Source organism: Nomascus leucogenys, chromosome 21 (genome assembly GCF_006542625.1).
Source record: "Nomascus leucogenys isolate Asia chromosome 21, Asia_NLE_v1, whole genome shotgun sequence".
NCBI lineage: Eukaryota > Metazoa > Chordata > Mammalia > Primates > Hylobatidae > Nomascus > Nomascus leucogenys.
In genome coordinates this window covers 51,101,619-51,120,291 of record NC_044401.1, presented here as the reverse complement: position 1 = coordinate 51,120,291, position 18,673 = coordinate 51,101,619, and positions in this window count along the sequence as shown.

Below are 18,673 nucleotides of genomic sequence, written 5' to 3'. Positions count from 1 at the left end.
TGTGTGTGTTGGGTTGTGTGTATGTTGGAGGTATGTGTTTTAAGGCGTGTGTTGGGGTATGTGTGTTGAAGTATGTGTGTTGGAGTATATGTGTGTTGGTGTCCGTGGAGGGATTGTGTGTGTGTTGGGGTGTGTATGTTGGAGTATGTGTGTGTCAGAATGTGTGTTTTGGGATGTGTGTGTTGGGGTGTATGTGTTGGGGCATATGTGTATTGAGGTATGTGTGTTGGAGTATGTGAGTGTTGGAGTATGTGTGTATTGGTGTGTGTATTGCGGTGTGTGTGTTGGAGTATGTGTGTGTTGGAGTATGCATGTGTTGCTGTGTGTGTGTGTTGGGGTGTGTATGTATTGGGGCGTATATGTGTTGGAGTATGTGTTAGGGTGTGTGTGTTGGGTGTGTGTGTATTGGGGTGTGTGTTGGAATGTGTGTGTTGGGATGTGTGTTGGAGTGTCCATTGGGGTGTGTGTTGGGGTATACGTGTATTGGGGTGTGTGTATTAGAGTGTGTGTGTTGGGGTGTGTATGTATTGGGGTGTGTGTGTGTTGGGGGTGTGTGTGTGTTGGAGTATGTGTGTGTTCAGGAGTGTATGTGTTTTGAGGGTATGTGTGTTGGGGTGTGTGTTGAGGGCATATATGTGTGTTGGGGTGTGTGTATTAGGGTGTGTATGTATTGGAGTATGTATGTGTTGGGGTGTGTGTGTGTTGAGGATGTATTTGTTGGTGTGTGTGTTCGTGTGTGTGCATGGAGCGATCTGCTGCATGAAATGACTGGCCCTGAAACACAGTAAGTTCTCAATAAATGTGGGTCATTGTGAAGGCTTGGAACTTCTTCTATTTCTTAACTTTTTTTTTTTTTATCAAGGTGTAACATTCAGCAAAGTGCGTGCATCTTAACAGTAGAGTTTAACTTTTGCCTGTGTATATATGCACACAACCACCCCCAGGATCAATCAATATATTGGACACTTGCAGCTCCCCAGCAAGCTCCCTCCAGCCTCAATTTCTCCATTCTCCAGACTTCTATCATTACAGATTAGTTGTGCCTAGTTTTGGTCACCAAGTAAATGTAGCCACACAAGTTGTGTGTACTGTGTATATACACACAGGATATGTGCATTTTTCTGTGCCTGGTTTCCTCTGTTCAACACAAAGCCTGTGTGTTGAATCCATGTTGTGTGTAGCAGCAGCCTTTTTCCTTTTGATGTGCTGTTAGCATTGCATTGAACTGCCCCCCACGTGTCTATCCATTCTCCCGGTGATGGACATTTGGTCTGTTGCCAGTTGTGGCTATTACGCATCAAGCTTCTGTGAACAGGGCTTCTGAGGACATAAGCACTGATTTCAGTTGGGCCTCTACCTAGAAGAGAATGTGCTGGGTCTTAGGGTCTATGTAGATTCAGTTTAGCATTAGAATACTAATATATAATATAATGCTGCCAAAAGTTTTCTGAAGTGGTGTTAACTGATGATCCAAACAGCAATAGTTGAGAGTTCCAGTCGCTCCATACCCACATCCTCACTGTGCAGGTTGGTTTCTCCTGGAGCAGATGCGGCTATGGAGTTTGGATCTGGAGATAGTTATTGGGGATCCACACCCGTGAAGAGAAAAGGAAGGAACAAGATGGGGCAGAGAGAGGAGCTGAGCTGTGACGCAGGCTAGACAAAGCCCCAGTTAACCCAGCAGGGGGCTGGCTGGCGTGAGTACTGCCCATCAGCGTGACCCACATCCAGTGGAAACAAAAGGCTGACCTCTAAGCCCTGCTGCACTCAGCCGCCTGATCTGGGCTGCCCCAGGAGGGCCATGACCTAGGGCGGGGTGGATCTCCCAGCAGAGGCAGACCTTGGAGGAGACGACAGCTGCAGGACACCTGCTGACAGCAGTATATCTGCCAGTGTACCACACCTGCTGGCCATTTTAGTGAGGAGTGTGATGGCATCTTCCTGTGACTTTAATCTGCGCTTCCAAGATGTTAATAATGCTTATATGATAATTGGCTATTTAGATGTGCTCTTTGGTGCAGTCTCTGTTCACAGCTTTTTGCCCACTTTAAAAACTGGGATGTCTGTCTTTTTCTTTCTCTTTTTCTTTTTGAGACAGGGTCTTGCTCTGTCACCCAGGCTGAAGTGCAGTCGCAGGATCATGGCTCACTGCAGTCTGGATCTCCAGGGCTCAAGCGATCCTCCCACCTCACCCTCACAAGTAGCTGGGAGCACAGGTGCCACTACCACACCCAGCTATTTTTTTTTTTTAATTTTAGTAGAGACATGGTCTCGCTGTGTTGCCCAGGTTGGCCTCAAGCTCCTGAGCTCAAGTGATCCTCCTGCCTCGGCTTCCCAAAGTGCTGCGATTACAGATATGAGCCACTGTGCCCAGCCTGTCTTTTTCTTATTAATTTATAAAAGTTCTTTGTACGTTCTGGATATTGGTATTTTTTTTTCATAGATGTATTTCAAACATCTCTCAACCTGTTTGGTTAAGAAATTTTTGTCTACCCCAGGGTCATGAAGATATTCTTGTATTTTATTTTCTAGAAGATTTTTTGTTTTACTTTAGGTCTGTGATGGATCTCAAATTAACTTTGGGGTATGATAGGAGGTAGGCCCATTTTTCCCCCATATGACTATCCAATTGAACTAATACCATTTATTAAATATCACCTTTCCTCACTGAATTGTGCATCTTTCTTGCGAATCCAGGGATTGAACACGTGTGGGTTTGTTTCTGGGCTCCCTACTGTGTTGTATCTGTCCACTTGACTAGGATCACCACATGCCACACTGCCTTCTTACCCTGGATTTAGAAAAAACCCTTGACATCCAGTACAGTAAGTCATCCAGCTTCGTACTCTTGTGAGATTGCTTTACCTATTCTAGGTCCTTGGAATTTCCTATAAATTTTGAAAGCAGCATGCCAACTTTCTTGTAAATACCTGCTGGAATGGGTTTGTATTAAACACACAGATCAATTTGGCAACTTAATATTGTAATAAATTAAGCTGGTCAGACAACAAGCAGTCTACACTCCTCTATTTGGGTCTTCTTTAATTTCTCTACAATGTTTTGTGTTGTCATAGAGGTCTTGTGCTTCTTTCATTAGACTTACTCATAAGTATTTGATGATTATTTTGGTATTATTGAAAATGGCACATCAAAATTTTCATTTGGTAATTGTTGCTAGCACATACGAACTAAACTAATTTTTGTATGTTGATTATATCCAGCAATCTTGCTAAACTTACTCATTAATACTAATAGGTTATTATTGGATTTTGGATTTTTTCCATATAAAATATTATCATCTTAAATACTGAGTTTGTATGTTTCATTTCAAAGTTTATTATTTTTATTTTTGTTTTTATTTCTGCCTCATTGAAACAACTGGGCTCTACTGTATAATGCTGAATAGAAATGATAGTGGCGGACATCCATTTCTTGTTCCTATCCTTAGGAGAAAGCATTCAGTATTTTACCATTAATGATGATGTTAGCTGTGTGTGTGTGTGTGTGTGTGTGTGTGTGTGTGTGCGCGCACACACACGTCTTTGATGGAAACTCTTTATCAAATTAAGAAAGTTCTCCTCTAGCGCCTCTGCCCAGCCGCCCCGTCCGGGCAGTGAGGAGCCCCTCTGCCCGGCCGTCACCCCGTCTAGGAAGTGAGGAACATCTCTGCCTGGCCACCCCGTCTGGGAAGTGAGGAGCACCTCTGCCTGGCCGCCCCGTCTGGGAAGTGAGGAGCACCTCTGCCTGGCCACCCCGTCTGGGAAGTGAGGAGCACCTCTGCCTGGCCGCCCCGTCTGGGATGTGGGGAGCGCCTCTGCCCGACCGCCCCATCTGGGAGGTCTGCCACGGAGGCCAGAAGCAATGTGGGGGCTGGATGTGGTGGCTCACGCCTGTAGTCCCAGTACTCTGGGAGGCTAAGGCGGGTTGATCACTTGAGGCTAGGAGCTCGAGACCAGCCTGGCCAACATGGCGAAACATGTGAAAAATACAACTGTCAAACCAACCAACGAACCAAGCAACAACAAAACAGTTCTACCCTGGAGTCATACTCTAATTTTTTCTATTTTCCTCCCTTTCTGATCCTTTATCCCACTTTCTTTTTCTTCCTCTTCCTTCTCCTTCTTCTTTGTCAAATAGAGGATTGAGTTATTATCATTGATCCATACAAAGTCCCTCTCTCATTTATTTTCTTTAATTCCCACCCCCCCATTTCTATTCCCCGTCTTCCCATGTGCAACCTTCCTAATATGTTTGATATGCATCTTTTTGTTCGTATGTACTTCTAGAAAATGTTTATTGTTTTGTGTGCAAAAAAAAAAAGAATAAATAATAAGAAAGTTCTCCTCTGTGCCTCTTTTGCTGAGAGTTAAAAAAAAAACATGAATAAGTATTGAATTTTAATGAATCTTTGCCCATATGTATTGATTTTCGCTCACATCTTCAGCTGCAACTCTCGAAAGCTGGAAAGTGGTATGTGGCTGGTGTCAGGCCAGAGGTTTCAGAGGGAGTCCTGCCCCTGTGGAGACTGGATGTGACGGTTACAGGAGGGCTGGAGTGGGACATAGCCCCAAAGGCACAAGTCAGTGACACTGACGTGATCACGCACCTCGATCCTCGTGAACTCCTCTTCTACTCACTCCCAGCAAGCACTTGGGATTTGTTTTCTGAATGGTAGCTAGTGCCATGCATGGAACCCTGTGGCAGGCACTGTGCTAGGCATGATGGGAGGGCACAGGACATAGGTACTTCCCCTCCAGGGCCCTGGGGGTGTCTCCCTGTATCACACCATCCTGCAGTTCCTAGGAGGGCCCCAACTCTGGGCTAGAGCTAGAGGCCTGTGTCCCTTTCCTCCACCAGCCCCGCAGCACCCCCTCCCTGCCCCCGCCAGAGACCAGGGCCCTCGGGAGCAGTCAGACCGACCACAAACAAACAGGGCGAGAGCAGTGGAAAATGCCCCGAATGGTCCCCACCCTCACCCATCTCTCCTCCTGGTCAGTTGTCTTGTGGATTCTTGGCCTTCCCAGTGCGGTCTGGGAAGACTTAGATGGTTTCCTTCCAAAGCCCCAAGAAGCCAAGAACAGGAGCTGCTCCAGGCCATTTCTGTCCCTGGGTCTCCTTTCAAAGGATTTCTGGGTCAATGAAGACAGAATGTGGCTTGTGGGCAGTCAAGAGAGAGGGCCTATCGTTGTTTCAGATTTCTGGCTTGGCTCAGGGATTCAGACTCTCCAATTCCCACACTAGATGCCTCAGTCCACTGGGATAAAGGCCTTGCCTCCAAAGAATGGCCATGACATTTGTTGTTTCTGCCATGTCTGCTCAGCCTTCCTCACTGTCTTCTACAGCAAGCCTCTGTTCCAGCCAGCTTAGTGTGGAACTTAGGAATTTTGGGGTTATAAATGATAGACACTCATGATAAACTAGCCCAACCCCTAAAGCAGGGATTTATTGGTTCACAGATCTAAAAATCCTAGGAGAAAATGGCCTCAGGTTGGGCTGGATCCAGGTGCTCAAACACTGTCACCAGGAATGTGACTGTCTCCATCTGTGGCTCTGTTTTCTCCTGTATGGGATTTATTATTTTCCTTTGTGGTGGCAAAGATTGGGCTTGCATCCTTCCAGCTTGACAACTCTGTTGGAAAGACAACACTTTTTTCAATAGGTGAAGCAACAATCTCAGGAAAGGCTCTCATTTGGCCCAGCTGAATTCACACACCCATAATGAGAATCAGCCTCACTGGAAGCACATGATCTGAGGATGTGGGAAATGTGCATCCTCAGAGGAAAAAAAGTGGGCGTTACAACCAGAATTAAGGGTGTTAAACAAGCAAAATCAGCAGGTGCCCCCTCTTCTAGCTGCCCTGCCACCTCAATGGCTTTGTTCATTTCCCTTTCTGGAATTCTGTTTGCCTTCCTGGGCTCAATGCTTCCTTTTCTTCAAGCTCCACCTCCCTTAGGAAGCCTTCCCTGGCCTTTGAGCCTCCCCCTGCTCTGAACTCACCATGTGCCAATGGTCTAGACATTTGATTTTATTTTAAAATGAACATTATCTGATTGTTTCGATCATAGCAAAATAATACTTGCTCCCCAAACAAATCAGAAGATACAAAGATGAAATCCCTTATCACTCACAGAGCCCACTCTGAGGAGGGGACATGGTGCCCAGGTTTGAGTAGAAATTGGCAGGGGTGGGGCAGGGCCAGGAGTGTCTCAGGGCTGGGAACCAGCAGGGGGTGGAAAGACCAGGATGGGAAAGAACTCAAAAGATTTGAGGACCTGAAGGAGCCCAGTGAGCAGGAGCAGAGAGAGAAGGGGTCAAGGGCATGGAACAAGGTTGGCTTGAGGGGGCTTTTATTCTAGTGAGGCAGGAAACCGCAGGAGGAGTTTAAGGAGGGAAGCAACATGATCCAGCTGGCGCTGGGGCTATTCTCTGGGCTGTATGCTGAAAAATGTAGAAGGGCAAGGTTGGAGGCCCCTGCAGTCATCCAGGCCAGACATGATGCTGGTTCGGCTGGAGGTGGTGGTCGTGGAGAGGACTACAAGCGGGTGGGCTTCAGAGACAGAACTGACTTGGCGATCCACTGGTGTAACAGTCAGAGTGGGGGACATGAGGTTGAGTGATTTCTAGGTTTCTGGCTTGAGCAGCCATGTAAATGGGGTGCACTGACTGCCCTGGGAAAGATGGTGAATTGGGGACATTCTCTCTAGATGTGTGCCCGAAATTGATCTATACTTACATTTTGCATAAGTTGCATGGTGACACTCTGATTCCTGCTCTTTTTCCCACTCAACTGAGCATCTTTCCATGTCAGCATGGCGTTCATGGCACTCATGACAATGCCTGCACACTATTTCCTAAGATTATATCCCGTAATTTCTTTAACCAAGCCCCCATGGTGGACACATAAGTTGTTTCTGTATTGCCCATTTAGGACCTGATTAGATTCCATGTTACAATTTATTTTATTTTTATCGAATTATTTGTTTCTCAATCATTAGTCCCTTTATCTTTTCTCCAGCTTTCCCAGTTTCAGGACCTGCAAACTTGTCTCCATGTTCCTGCCCTCGGTGCCTTGCACTCTGGCCACTAGATGGCGGTGTTGCATAGGGTCCCCGCTGGCTCCAGTCCACAAGAGACTCCACTTCGCAGGATGCCCGACCTCCAGACTCCGACCTCCACCCAGCAGGGCATGACCTTCCCTGGAGACCCATGGGTGGACCTCACATTCTCAGTGCTCAAAGAATTCCTGCCCTAGGTGTGACCTGCGGCCCATTTGTAAACGGATGGCTTTGCTCTCCCCTGCAGAAATAGGTTGGGAGTTGAGGGACTGGCGTTTTTGGCAATGGCTTCTGAAATGTGGTATCCCAATTGCCTGTGGTGCCTGAGATGGTTCGAGGTGCCAGGAGCTACGTTACCAGAGCTTATTTGGTCGGTTTTTAGAAAAATAGAATTTGTCCTTCAAACCCACAGTTTCATGTACTATTATTATTCAGAATGAGATTAAGTCCAAAGAAAAACTTTAAATTAAATTTAAATGTTAAATGTAAAGAAAAATAGCAGTACGGATAGCACATAGAGAAATCACTGGATTCACTGCAGATTGCTGGCTTCCAGCTCAGTCTAAATGGGAAATGTTGATGGCTTCATAAAATCTTAGAAGGACTGAATTTTAAAACTTAGACCCTGGAGAACATCACACCTAGAAGCAGAACCTTAGAACCACAGTATCTTTGATGGCATTTTCAAAGATAATGCCATCTTAATCAATACTTTATCATCTTTATCTCCATACTTAAGAAAATGATCTTGCAACTCTGAGAATCCATAAGAGCTTGGGATCATGGTATTTTGGAAGATTAGATTTATGGAATCCTAGACTTTCAGAACTTTAGTGTGAAGAGGTCCACACTAAGGTTGGTGGAAGAGGAAATTACAGTTGGAAAAGAGAGATTGAGGTCCTGCAGAATGGTGGCCCCTGAGGCTCTCACCTTCTTCCTCCTGCCTCCTGTCTGACCCTCCACCCCCGTGTGCTCAGGGCTCCCACTCTGGGCTCTGCTCCCAGCAGAGAGCACCACCCAGGACAGCTCTCTTCTCTTTAGCAACACTCACTCCCCCGTTTCCTTCCTGGCACTCCTTCTCTATGCTAGCTAATCTGGTGGCTTAATGAATCCACACTGCCTCAGACTGATGGGCAAATGAGTGATTTATGTGAAGAAATGACCTCCCCCTCAAGTAATAAGTGCTTTCTACGGAATGTTGCAATCTACACCGTGGTGCTGATGGTGACATTTGAGGCAGGATGGCCAGCAATGAGGACAATATCATGGCATCTTTGGATGTTTTTCAAATCATCACCTACTAGTGCCTCCATTTTTGCTTTTTATTTCCACCAGGGATTGCAGAGATTGGATTTGGGATTGCAGAGAGAGATATCCAGAGGAAACTTGCTTCTGCTTCTTTTCTGATCTCAAAGTTCAGATGTCCAACTAGAGACCAAACTCGTTAGCTTCTGGAGGCCTGAATATTTACAACTCCTTCCCATCTTTCTTTTGTTTTGAGACAGGATCACACTGTCACCCAGGCTGGAGTGCAGTGCTGCAATCATGGCTCACTGCAGCCTTGCCCTCCTGGGCCCAGGTGATCCTCCCACAGTTAGTGGTGGTGAATCCACACGGGTCTGCAGCAACCTCAGTTCTTTGCCTCCTCAGAAGAAAGAGTCTGACCAAAGTGCATAAGGCAGAGTGAGAGACTGAGGAAAGTTTTAGAGCAGGAGTGAAAGTTTATTAGAAAGTTTTAGAGCAGGAACAAAAGGAAGTAAAGTACACTCAAAAGAGGGCCAGGCAGGCGACTTGAGAGGTGCAAGTGTGTGGTTTGACCTTTGACTTGGGGCTTTATACATTGGAGTGCTTCCGGGGGGTCGTGTCCCTTCTTCCCTGATTCTTCCCTTTGGGTGGCTGTCCACATGCGCAGTGGCCCGCCCACACAGTGTGTTTACTGGAGTTGTGCACATGCTCACTGGAGGTATTCTTCCCTTACCAGTCTAGCATTCCCAGAGGAAGGTCATATACCAATTAAACCCCACCATTCTGCCTCTTAATGCACATGCTTGAGCCCACTCACCCAGCTCCTGAGATCTTATCAGGAAGTGGCTGATCACCAGCTTCAGGTGTTTCTATCTATTGGGAGACTGGCTTTCCCTGCACTGGCTGCAACCAATTATCATTATTTTAGAGGGACAGTTAACAACCGCCTGACCATCACCTGATGATCACTTCGCATTCCTGATCCGGAGGCAGGGCCCTCTCCTGCCCTGCTCATGTCTGACTAGCTACCTACTGTAACACTACCTCAGTCCCCTCCCCCGAGAGCTGAGACTATAGGCACACACCACCACATCCAGCCAATTTTTGAATTATTTTGTATAGATGCTGTCTCAGTGTTGCCCAGGCTGGTCTCAAACTCCTAGGCTCAAGTGATCCTCCTGCCTTGGCCTCCCAAATCCTTCTCATCTTTCAAGACTACTGAAATGTCACCTCCTCTGGAAAGCCTTCTGGGATTGTTCTTCCTATAGAGCTGAACATCTTCTGAGGGCTTCGTATCAGCACCACGCATTTGTCTGCCAACTGTACTCTCTGAACTGTGTTCAGTAATAACCACTGGGGAACGATTATTCCCCAATGCCTTTCTAATGTCTTAGAATTCGTGACCTAGGGTTTGCCAACCTGAGGGCCCATAGTGGCCAGTTCAGGATGTGGGGGACTGCAGTAAACCAGAGGATTTATCCGGTGGTCGCTCCTCATTTTGGCCAGCAAGGCCGTCTGGAAATGACAGTTCACTGTTGCCAAATCTTCTACCAGTTTTGAAACACTGACGATATGGTTTGGCTCTGTGTCCCCACCCAAATCTCATGTTGAATTATGATCCCCAGTGTTGGAGATGATGCCTGGTAGGAGGTGATTGGATCATGGGGCGGACTTCCCCATTTGGTGCTGTTTTTGTGATAGAGTTCTCACAAGATCTGATTGTTTAAAAGTGTGTGGCACCTCCCCTCTCTCTTCCTCGCGCTCTGGCCATGTGAAGTACCTTGTTCCCCCTTCGCCTTCTGCCATGATTGGAAGCTTCCTGAGGCCCCCCAAGAAGCAGATGCTGCTGTGCTTCCTGTACAGCCTGTGGAACCATGAGCCAATATTAAACCTATTTTCTTCATAAATTACCCAGTCTCAGGTATTTCTTTATCGCAATGGAAGAACGGACTGATAAAGCTGATAGTTATTTTTACATAAAAACCTCTCCTTTCAGGCAAATAAAGCACATCAACAGATTTGTCACTGGAGCAAGGACTCTGGGAGGCTCTGCTTCAGGTCCCTGTTGGTCTGCGTGCTTCTGGGTACCTGGAGTCACGCATTACAAGGGTGGTCCTTAGCGGCCACTGCTACTCATTCACCTTCTGCCTGTCGGAGCATCTGGAACCTTACATTATTGAAGGCATGTTGCAGAAGTCAGGTGCGTCAGTTTTCAAACATGACCCCCAAATTCTTTGATGCCCCTTCCATCAAGAGGCAGGATGCAACCTAGCCCCTCCTTCCCCTGGAATCTGCAGCCTGTGGTTGCTTGACCAATGGAGTACGGCAGAAGAGCCACCATGACAGCTTCTGGACACTGGTTCTCGGAACCCAGACGGGCCCTGAGGAAGCCCAAGCAGCCTGTAAGGAGGCTGAGTGGAATGAAACCAAGACCCTCATCCCACCCTCATCCCACCCTTATCCTCCACTGAGCTCCCCCTCACAGCCAGCCCCAACTTGCCATGAGTGCACCATCTTGGAAATGGACCCCCGCCCCCCGCCAACTTGTCCCAGCTGACACCACACAGAGCAGAGATGAGCCGTCCTCTCTAAGCCCTGCCTGAACTGTGGATTCATGAGCAAAATCAAACTACTAAGCATGGGGGTTTTTTGTCACACAGCGATAGATAACTGCAACATCCATAGACCTGGGCTCCAGTACTAGCTCCTTTTGCCCCTGACTTTGGTATCTTGGACCCTTTGCCTCCCCACAATCTCAGCCTACTCATTTAAGAAGGGAGGGTTTGGCCTGCTCACAGTGTGGAATGCTGTGATGTCTATGCAGCTGTGGGGGTGTGAAGTGGCATCCCCTCCTTGGAAACAGTTGGGCATCATCAAGGGAAGCACAAGACACCCTAACCCTGTGACCCAGCCATTGCACTCTGAGGTCAACTCTGCACACGTGCTCTGGAAGACAAGTTTAGCTGACTTGTGAGGGCAAACAACTGGAGACGGCCTAGGAGTCCATCCTCGGGAGAAGGGCTTCATGCATCGTGGCTTATGTACAGACTGCAGATGAATGGATTCACACTCTGTGCAGCCGTGTGCAGGAGCCTCCATAACGTGATGTTGAGTCAAAACGATAAGCTGAAGGGTGACTCATCCAGCGTAGTCCCATTAAGTTTGAGAGCAAACAAAACCAATGTTTATGGATACAGATGTATGTGTGAAAACAAATATGGGAAGGTAAAGTCCAGATTCAAGGAGTTAATTCCCTGGGGAGGGAGACAAAGACAGGAATGCAATCAGAGAGGGCTGCCTGAGGGCTCTGACTATATCCTGAAAATGATCAGTGAAGGAGGAGGAGCAGGACCAGCAACCTGTTAGAACTGGAGCTGGAGCTAGTTGTGGTGGCAGACATCTGTAATTCCAGGGACTCAGGAGGCTGAGGCAGAAGGATTGCTTGAGGCCAGTTGGAGACTAGCCTGGGCAACATAGTGAGACCCTGTGTCTAAAAATTAAAAATAAATTAGCCAGGCATGATGGCATGTACTTGACATCCCAGCTACTTGAGGGACTGAGGCAGAAGGATTGCTTGAGCCCAGGAGCTTGAACCTGGAGCAAATTGTAATCACACCACTGCACTCCATCCTGGGCAACAGAGCGAGACCCTGTCTCTAAAAAAAAAATAATAAAATGAATTAATTAAAATAACTGGAGCCAAGTGAGAAATCCACAGGTGTTTGTTACATTACTTTCTGTACTTTTCTATATGTCTGAAATATTTCATAAGTAAAAAGAACAGATTTTCCAAATGAAGAGTTGAAGTCAATGGTGAGTGGGGCCTCTTCCAGTTTTCTGAGTCATGCAGAAGCCTCTGGCAGTTCTAGAGGGTGCATCTGCGTCTCCCACTCTTCCAGCGCAAGCCGGCTCCGTATTACGCTCCCAGTCCTAAAACAGAATAACTAACGTGGGATTCCCACCGTGGCGAGTGTGTGTGCATGTGTGTGTGCGCGTGCACTCTCCCAGGGAATCTCCCACCCGCCTCCAGGCTGGCCTGCAGCCTCTCTGCCTTCTGTACATCTTCCAGAGTGGCCATGTGGGAAGCTGCCCACGTGAGAATGTCCAGTGCAGGGACGGAGGAGGCTGGGCCCTGGGGGGCCCCCCTGGATCCCTGGCCTAATTGCCTGTGACCTTGGGTTTTGCATTCCTCACTTGCAAAGTGTATACAAGGGTAGTGTATGAATCTAAGCTTTCTTCTGGACCCTCACAGCCTCTCCATCTCTATGCCCTAGACAGCCTTCCCCACAATGAGATAGCAGTAAAAATAACAACTGCGGCTGCTGTTTACTGAGCACCAATAGTTGATTATCTCATTTAACCCCCACAACGGACCCCTGATGGATGAGGAGGCTGAGGATCAGCGAGGCCCTGTGGCTTGTCCCAGGAAACACAGTGGAGATGCAGTGTTGCTGGGGCTTTGAGGAGTGGAGGGAGGAGGGCTACCATCGCACTGGCCTCTGCCCACCCCAGCCTTCGGCCACCCTGCCTGAGATGCCTCCCTCTCAGCCCCCGGCTCTGGATTTCCACCCTGAATCCTTCCCTAGCTCAGGCTGGATGGGCTTTGCTGGATGAGAGTTCCGGGATCCAGGCCCAGGGAAGCTGGGGCAGCTGGCAGAGGCCCCTAGGTCCCACGCACACCAGGGCTGCCCAGGGCCTCCAGCCTTGGAGGCAGGGGCAGTGGATAGAAGAGGACACGGGGCTCCCTCTTGGGAACTTTTCCCACCAGAGGCCTCTGCTTCAAAAATTTGTGACCCACCATTTCCATGGTGGTCTCTCATGGGGCATCTCCACACCCACAAGTCACCTGCCATCATCTGACCCTCACGACACCCTCAATAGGCAGGGCCACTTGTGAAATCCTCTTCCCAGAGGAGGAAACTGGGGGTCAGCGAGGACCCGTCTTGGTCACCACTTCCCAGCCCCTTGAAGAGTTGTCAAAAGTGAGCACATCTGTGCCCACCGTCCCCCAAAGCTTCTCTGCCTCTTCCCCAGAGGTCCCTGCGATCCTGACTTTTAACACCATAGGTGAGTTTTGCCTAGTTTAAACTCCATGTAAATGAGGTGGTCCAGTCTGTACTTTTCCTTCCCTGGTTTCTTTTGCTCATCACTCTTGGAGATCCTGCGCTGCGTGTGACTGTAATTGCTCTTGTTCCTAGCTAAATGATATTCCGTGCATGGGTGTGTCACAAGTTTCCCTGACACCTGCTGACAGGGGTCTGGGCTGTTCTCAGGTTTAGAAGCCAGCTGGCTTTCTGCAGCTCCTGCTGTCCCCTGCCTGAGCCCTGGAGCCTGGCAGCAGCCTGGGTCAGGAGCAGTTGTTGCAATGCTCCCCATTTTAAAGAAGGAATCAGAAGGCAAGTAGAGACAGGAGCCATCTGCCAAGGCTGGAGCTGGGGTCTACCGGGGAATACCTGCCTCTAAGCCCCCAGCCTTTCCCAGCTCACTAGATCACCCCCGCCTCCCCTGCCCCAGCCCAGGGCTGCTCACATCTGCCTCTTTGACAGTCGTCTTTGCCGTCGCATGGCCCTGTGTGCTGTCTGCCTGCCCTTCCCCAGCAGGCTCCATGAATGAGTCCGTGCCTGGGGCCAAACAAGTGTTCAAGACTTTTGTCATCCGCCCATCCTGCTGCTCCACCCCAGTGTCCTGTCACCTCAGCGCCCAGGGCCTGGGGCTGGTCAGGAGGCCTGAGGTGTTAGAGGGCTACAAAGTCAGGTAGGGCCTTGGGGAAGTCTCTTTGCCTCTCTGTGCCTCAGCTTCCTCCTCTGTACAGTGACGTTGTTGAGAGGATAACGTGAGTTAATCCCTGAGAGGTGCTTAGCTGAGTGCCTGGCCTGCGGTGAGTGTCCACCGTTGTGGAGGCTGTGATGCCTACCCCTTGTTGCTGTTGTTATAACACAGGTGAAGAAAGCGTCAATTCCCAGGTCTGGCCAACCTCAGCCCAGTGCCCTCCCTGCCCCATTAATTATGTGTGTGTGTGTGTGTGTGTGTGTGTGTGTGTGTGTGTATAGCCTCCCTTGAGCTTAACAAAATATTGACTTCCTGACAAAATCCTTGTCCCCAGGCTACTGTTCCTCTCCTTACTGGGCTGACCCTTTGAGGATCTCAGAGCCAAACTGATGGCTCCACAGCTCCCCCACTGCCTTGGGTCCTACTCTTAGTTTTTAAGACAATTAAATTTAAAAATTTAAATGGTGATTACTATGGTCTGAATGCCAAATCCATGTGTTGCAATCCTCACCCCCAAGGTGATGGTGTTGGGAGGTGGAAACTTTGGGAGGTGAGGAGGTCATGAGGGTGGGACCTTCATGAATGGGATTAGTGCCCTTATACAAGAGGCCCCAGAGAGCTCCCTTGCCCTTCCCACCATGTGAGGACACCGCAAGAAGGTACCATCTATGAGTCAGACAGCAGGCTCTCCCTAGGCACCAAGTCTGCTGGCACCTTGGCCTTGAACTTTCCAGCCCCAGAACTGTGAGAAATAAATTTCTTTGTTTATAAAACCACCCAATCTATGGCATTTTGTTATAGCAGCAAGAACAAACTAAGACAGTGGTAGACACCTGCAGTAAAAAAGTCAGAAGTCTCAAAGGAAAACTGGAAAATCAGGCTTTTTCTCATCCTTGTGCATTTTCGGTTGCCCCTCATGTGGCTCCAGTATTCCCAGTTCCTTCTGTGTCTTTCCAGAGATATTCTATCATACACAGGGTGACTCCTGAATTTATCTTTCACACAAATGGTATTCTCTACATACCTTCTTCATCTTGCTGTTATTTTTTACAGCAAGAAAAAGAAACAAATTGAGCAAAACAGTCCCAAACCATTCCTACTTTAAAATTTTTTAGTTTGCAATAGTTTAAGACCTACATGAAGTTGCAAAAATAGTACAGAGTTCCCATGCACCTTTCACCCAGCTTCTCCCAGCTCCCCTAGTGCTAACATCTTACATAATCATGCTACATTGTCAAACCGGGAAATTGACATGGGTACAGTATTACTAAGTCAGACCTTATTTGGATGTTGCCAGTTTTTACATGTAGTAATTGTTTTGTTTGTTTTTGTTTTCTGGTGCATAATTCTCTGAAACTTTCCCATGTAGATAGATTTTGTAGCCATCAGGCTATAGAACTATTCCAATCACCACAAAGAAATGCCCTCATGTTAACACTGCAGAATCGCACCTTCCCCCAACCCTATCCCTAGCAACCACTGATCTGTTCCCCATTACTGTAATTATGTCACTGTGACAATGTTACATAAATGGAATTAGATAGTATATAACCTTTTGAGATTGGCATGTTTTGCTCAGCATAGTGCCCTGAAGATCAACTCAAGTTGCCGTGCTTGTCAATAGTCCATTCCTTTTTATTATTGCGCAGTCTTCCATTTCATGGGTGTCCCACAGTTTGTTTATTCACTCATCTGCTGAAAGACATTTGGGCTGTGTCCAACTTTTGGCCATTATAAATAAAGCTGTGATAAATGTTCATATACAAGTTTTTGCATAAACCTGTCTTCATTTTTCAGGGATAAATACCCAGAAGGAATAATTGCCAGGTTATATGGTAAGTGAGTGTTTAACTTGATAACGAACTTTCCAGAGAAGCCATACCCAGAAGCAAGTATGAGGAGTCCAGCTGCCCTGTGTCCCTGCTAGCATTCGTCATTGTTCCTGTTTTTATATTAGCCATTTTGATAGGTGGTCGTGATATCTCACCGTAGCTTTAATTTGCGTCTCCCTGATGCCCATGATGCTGAACTTCTTTTCTTGTACTTATGGATTTGCCATCCCCATATCCTCTTTGGTGAAGTATCTGTATGTGTTTCTTGCCAGTTTTCTAATTGAAGTGTTTGTTTTCCTACTATGGAGTTTAGAGTGTTCTTACACATTCTAGATACAAGTCCTTCATCAGAGATCGGATTATTTGCAGATCTGCAACTACTTCCTCCCAGTCTGGGGCTTGTCTTTCCATCCAGAGATTTTTACATAGTGAACATTTTTATTTTCTTGAGACAGGATCTTGCTCTGGCACCACGCTGGAGTGCCTTGGTACGACCACAGCTCACTGCAGCCTAGACCTCCTGGGCTCAAGTGATCCTCCTGCCTCAGCCTCCCAAGTAGCTGAGACTACAGGGGCATGCCATCACTCCTGGCTAATTTTTAAAAATTTTTTTGCAGAGACAGGGTCTTCCTGTGTTGGCCAGGCTGGTCTCAAACTCCTGGCCTCAAGGGATCCTCTTGCCTCCGCCTCCCAAAGTGCCAGGATTGCAGGCATGAGCACTGTGCCTGGCTGAGTGAACTTTTTAAATTTTGATGAAGTCCAATTTATCAATTTGTTCTTTAAGGTCTAGACACCTTGCCTTTTACTTTAATATAGCTTATAGATAGTTCCCTATCATCATGTAAAGAACTCCCTTATTTCCATTGTACAAATAAAGCATAATTTATTTAACCAGTTCCCTATTACTGTCCAAACTTATGCTACCCTAAACACCACTGCAATGAATAACTCTAAGCAGACATTCTTTCTCACACTGTGGGCTCCACATGCCCACATGCTAGTCAAAGGGTTCAAGCATTTGACAGATTAATGGTGTCCTTCCCTTGCTCTCCCACTAATGTCTGGGTGACACTGTTCCCTTTACCTTTTACCAGCACAAGATGTTATCAGATTGTTTTGGTCTTTGCCAATTTAAAAAATGAAGAACGGTTTCTCTGTGTGATTTTAGTTTGGCAGTCTTGAAGAGCTTTCTGTGTTTTCTTTTTCTTTTCCTTTTTTTTTTTTTTTTTTTTTTTAAGACAGAGTCTCACTCTGACCCCCAGGCTGGAGTGCAGTGGCGTGATCTCGGCTCACTACAACCTCTGCCTCCCGGGTTCAAGTGATTCTCCTTCCTCAGCCTCCTGAGTAGCTGGGATGCTGGGATTACAGGCACCCACCACCATACTAGGCTAATTTTTTTTTTTTTTTTTTTGAGACAGAGTCTTGCTCGGTCGCCAGGCCAGAGTGCAATGGCACGATCTCGGCTCATGCAACTTCTACCTCCGTGTTTAAGGGATTCTCCTGCCTCAGCCTCCCAAGTAGCTGAGATTACAGGCATGCGCCACCATGCCCAGCTAATTTTTGTATTTTTAGTAGAGACAGGGTTTCACCATGTTGGCCAGAATGGTCTCGATCTCTTGACCTGGTGATCTGCCCGCCTCAGCCTCCCAAAGTGCTGGGATGACAGGCGTGAGCCACGGCCGCACCCGGCCTAATTTTTGTATTTTTAGTGGATAGAGTTTCGTCATGTTGGCCAGGCTGGTCTCAAACTCCTGACCTCAGGTGATCCACCCGCCTTGGCCTCCCAAATTCTTGGTATTACAGGTGTGAGCCACCACGCCCAGCACCTTCTGTGTTTTCTTCCTCGCAATGTTCAGTTCCTGGCCCATGTGTTCTTTCCTACTAGGCCCTGGCATTGTTAATTGGTAGGAGCCCACACTTGACTTCCTGAAGGGAGTGGGCCGTGAGAATGCCAGGACTGCCTCCTGCGCCAGTCCTTACCCGCTGATGGGGCTGAGATCTTGGTTTATGCCTTGCCCCTAACTTGCTGCCAGGAGTCTCTCCTGCGTGAGCTCAGTGTCTCCATCTGTATAGTGGGGATAAAAATAGCACCCACTCATAGGACTGCTGAGAGGATGTTTATTTATTTATTAGAGACAGGGTCTTGCTCTGCTGCCCAGGCTGGAGTGCAGTGGTGAGACTGCAGCTCACAAGAGACCACCAAACAGGCTTTGTGTGAGCAATAAAGCTTTTAATCACCTGGGTGCAGGCGGGCTGAGTCCGAAAAGAGAGTCAGCGAAGGGAGATAGGGGTGGGGCCGTTTTATAGGATTTGGGTAGGTAAAGGAAAATTACAGTCAAAGAGGGATTGTTCTCTGGCGGGCAGGAGTGGGGTCATAAGGTGCTCAGTGGGGGAGCTTTTTGAGCCAGGATGAGCCAGGAGAAGGAATTTCACAAGACAATGTCATCAGTTAAGGCAAGGACCGGCCATTTTCAATTCTTTTGTGGTGGAATGTCATCAGTTAAGGCAGGGCAGGGCATTTTCACTTCTTTTGTGATTCTTCAGTTACTTCAGGCCATCTGGGTGTATACGTGCAAATCACCGGGGATGCGATGGCTTAGCTTGGGCTCAAAGGCCTGACAGTGAGATCGCAGCTCACTGAAGCCTTGACCTCCTGGGCTCAGGTGATCCTCCCTGTGGGGAAAAGAAAAGGATCAGACTGTTACTGTGTCTATGTAGAAAGAAGTAGACATAAGAGAGTCCATTTTGTTCTGTACTAAGAAAAATTCTTC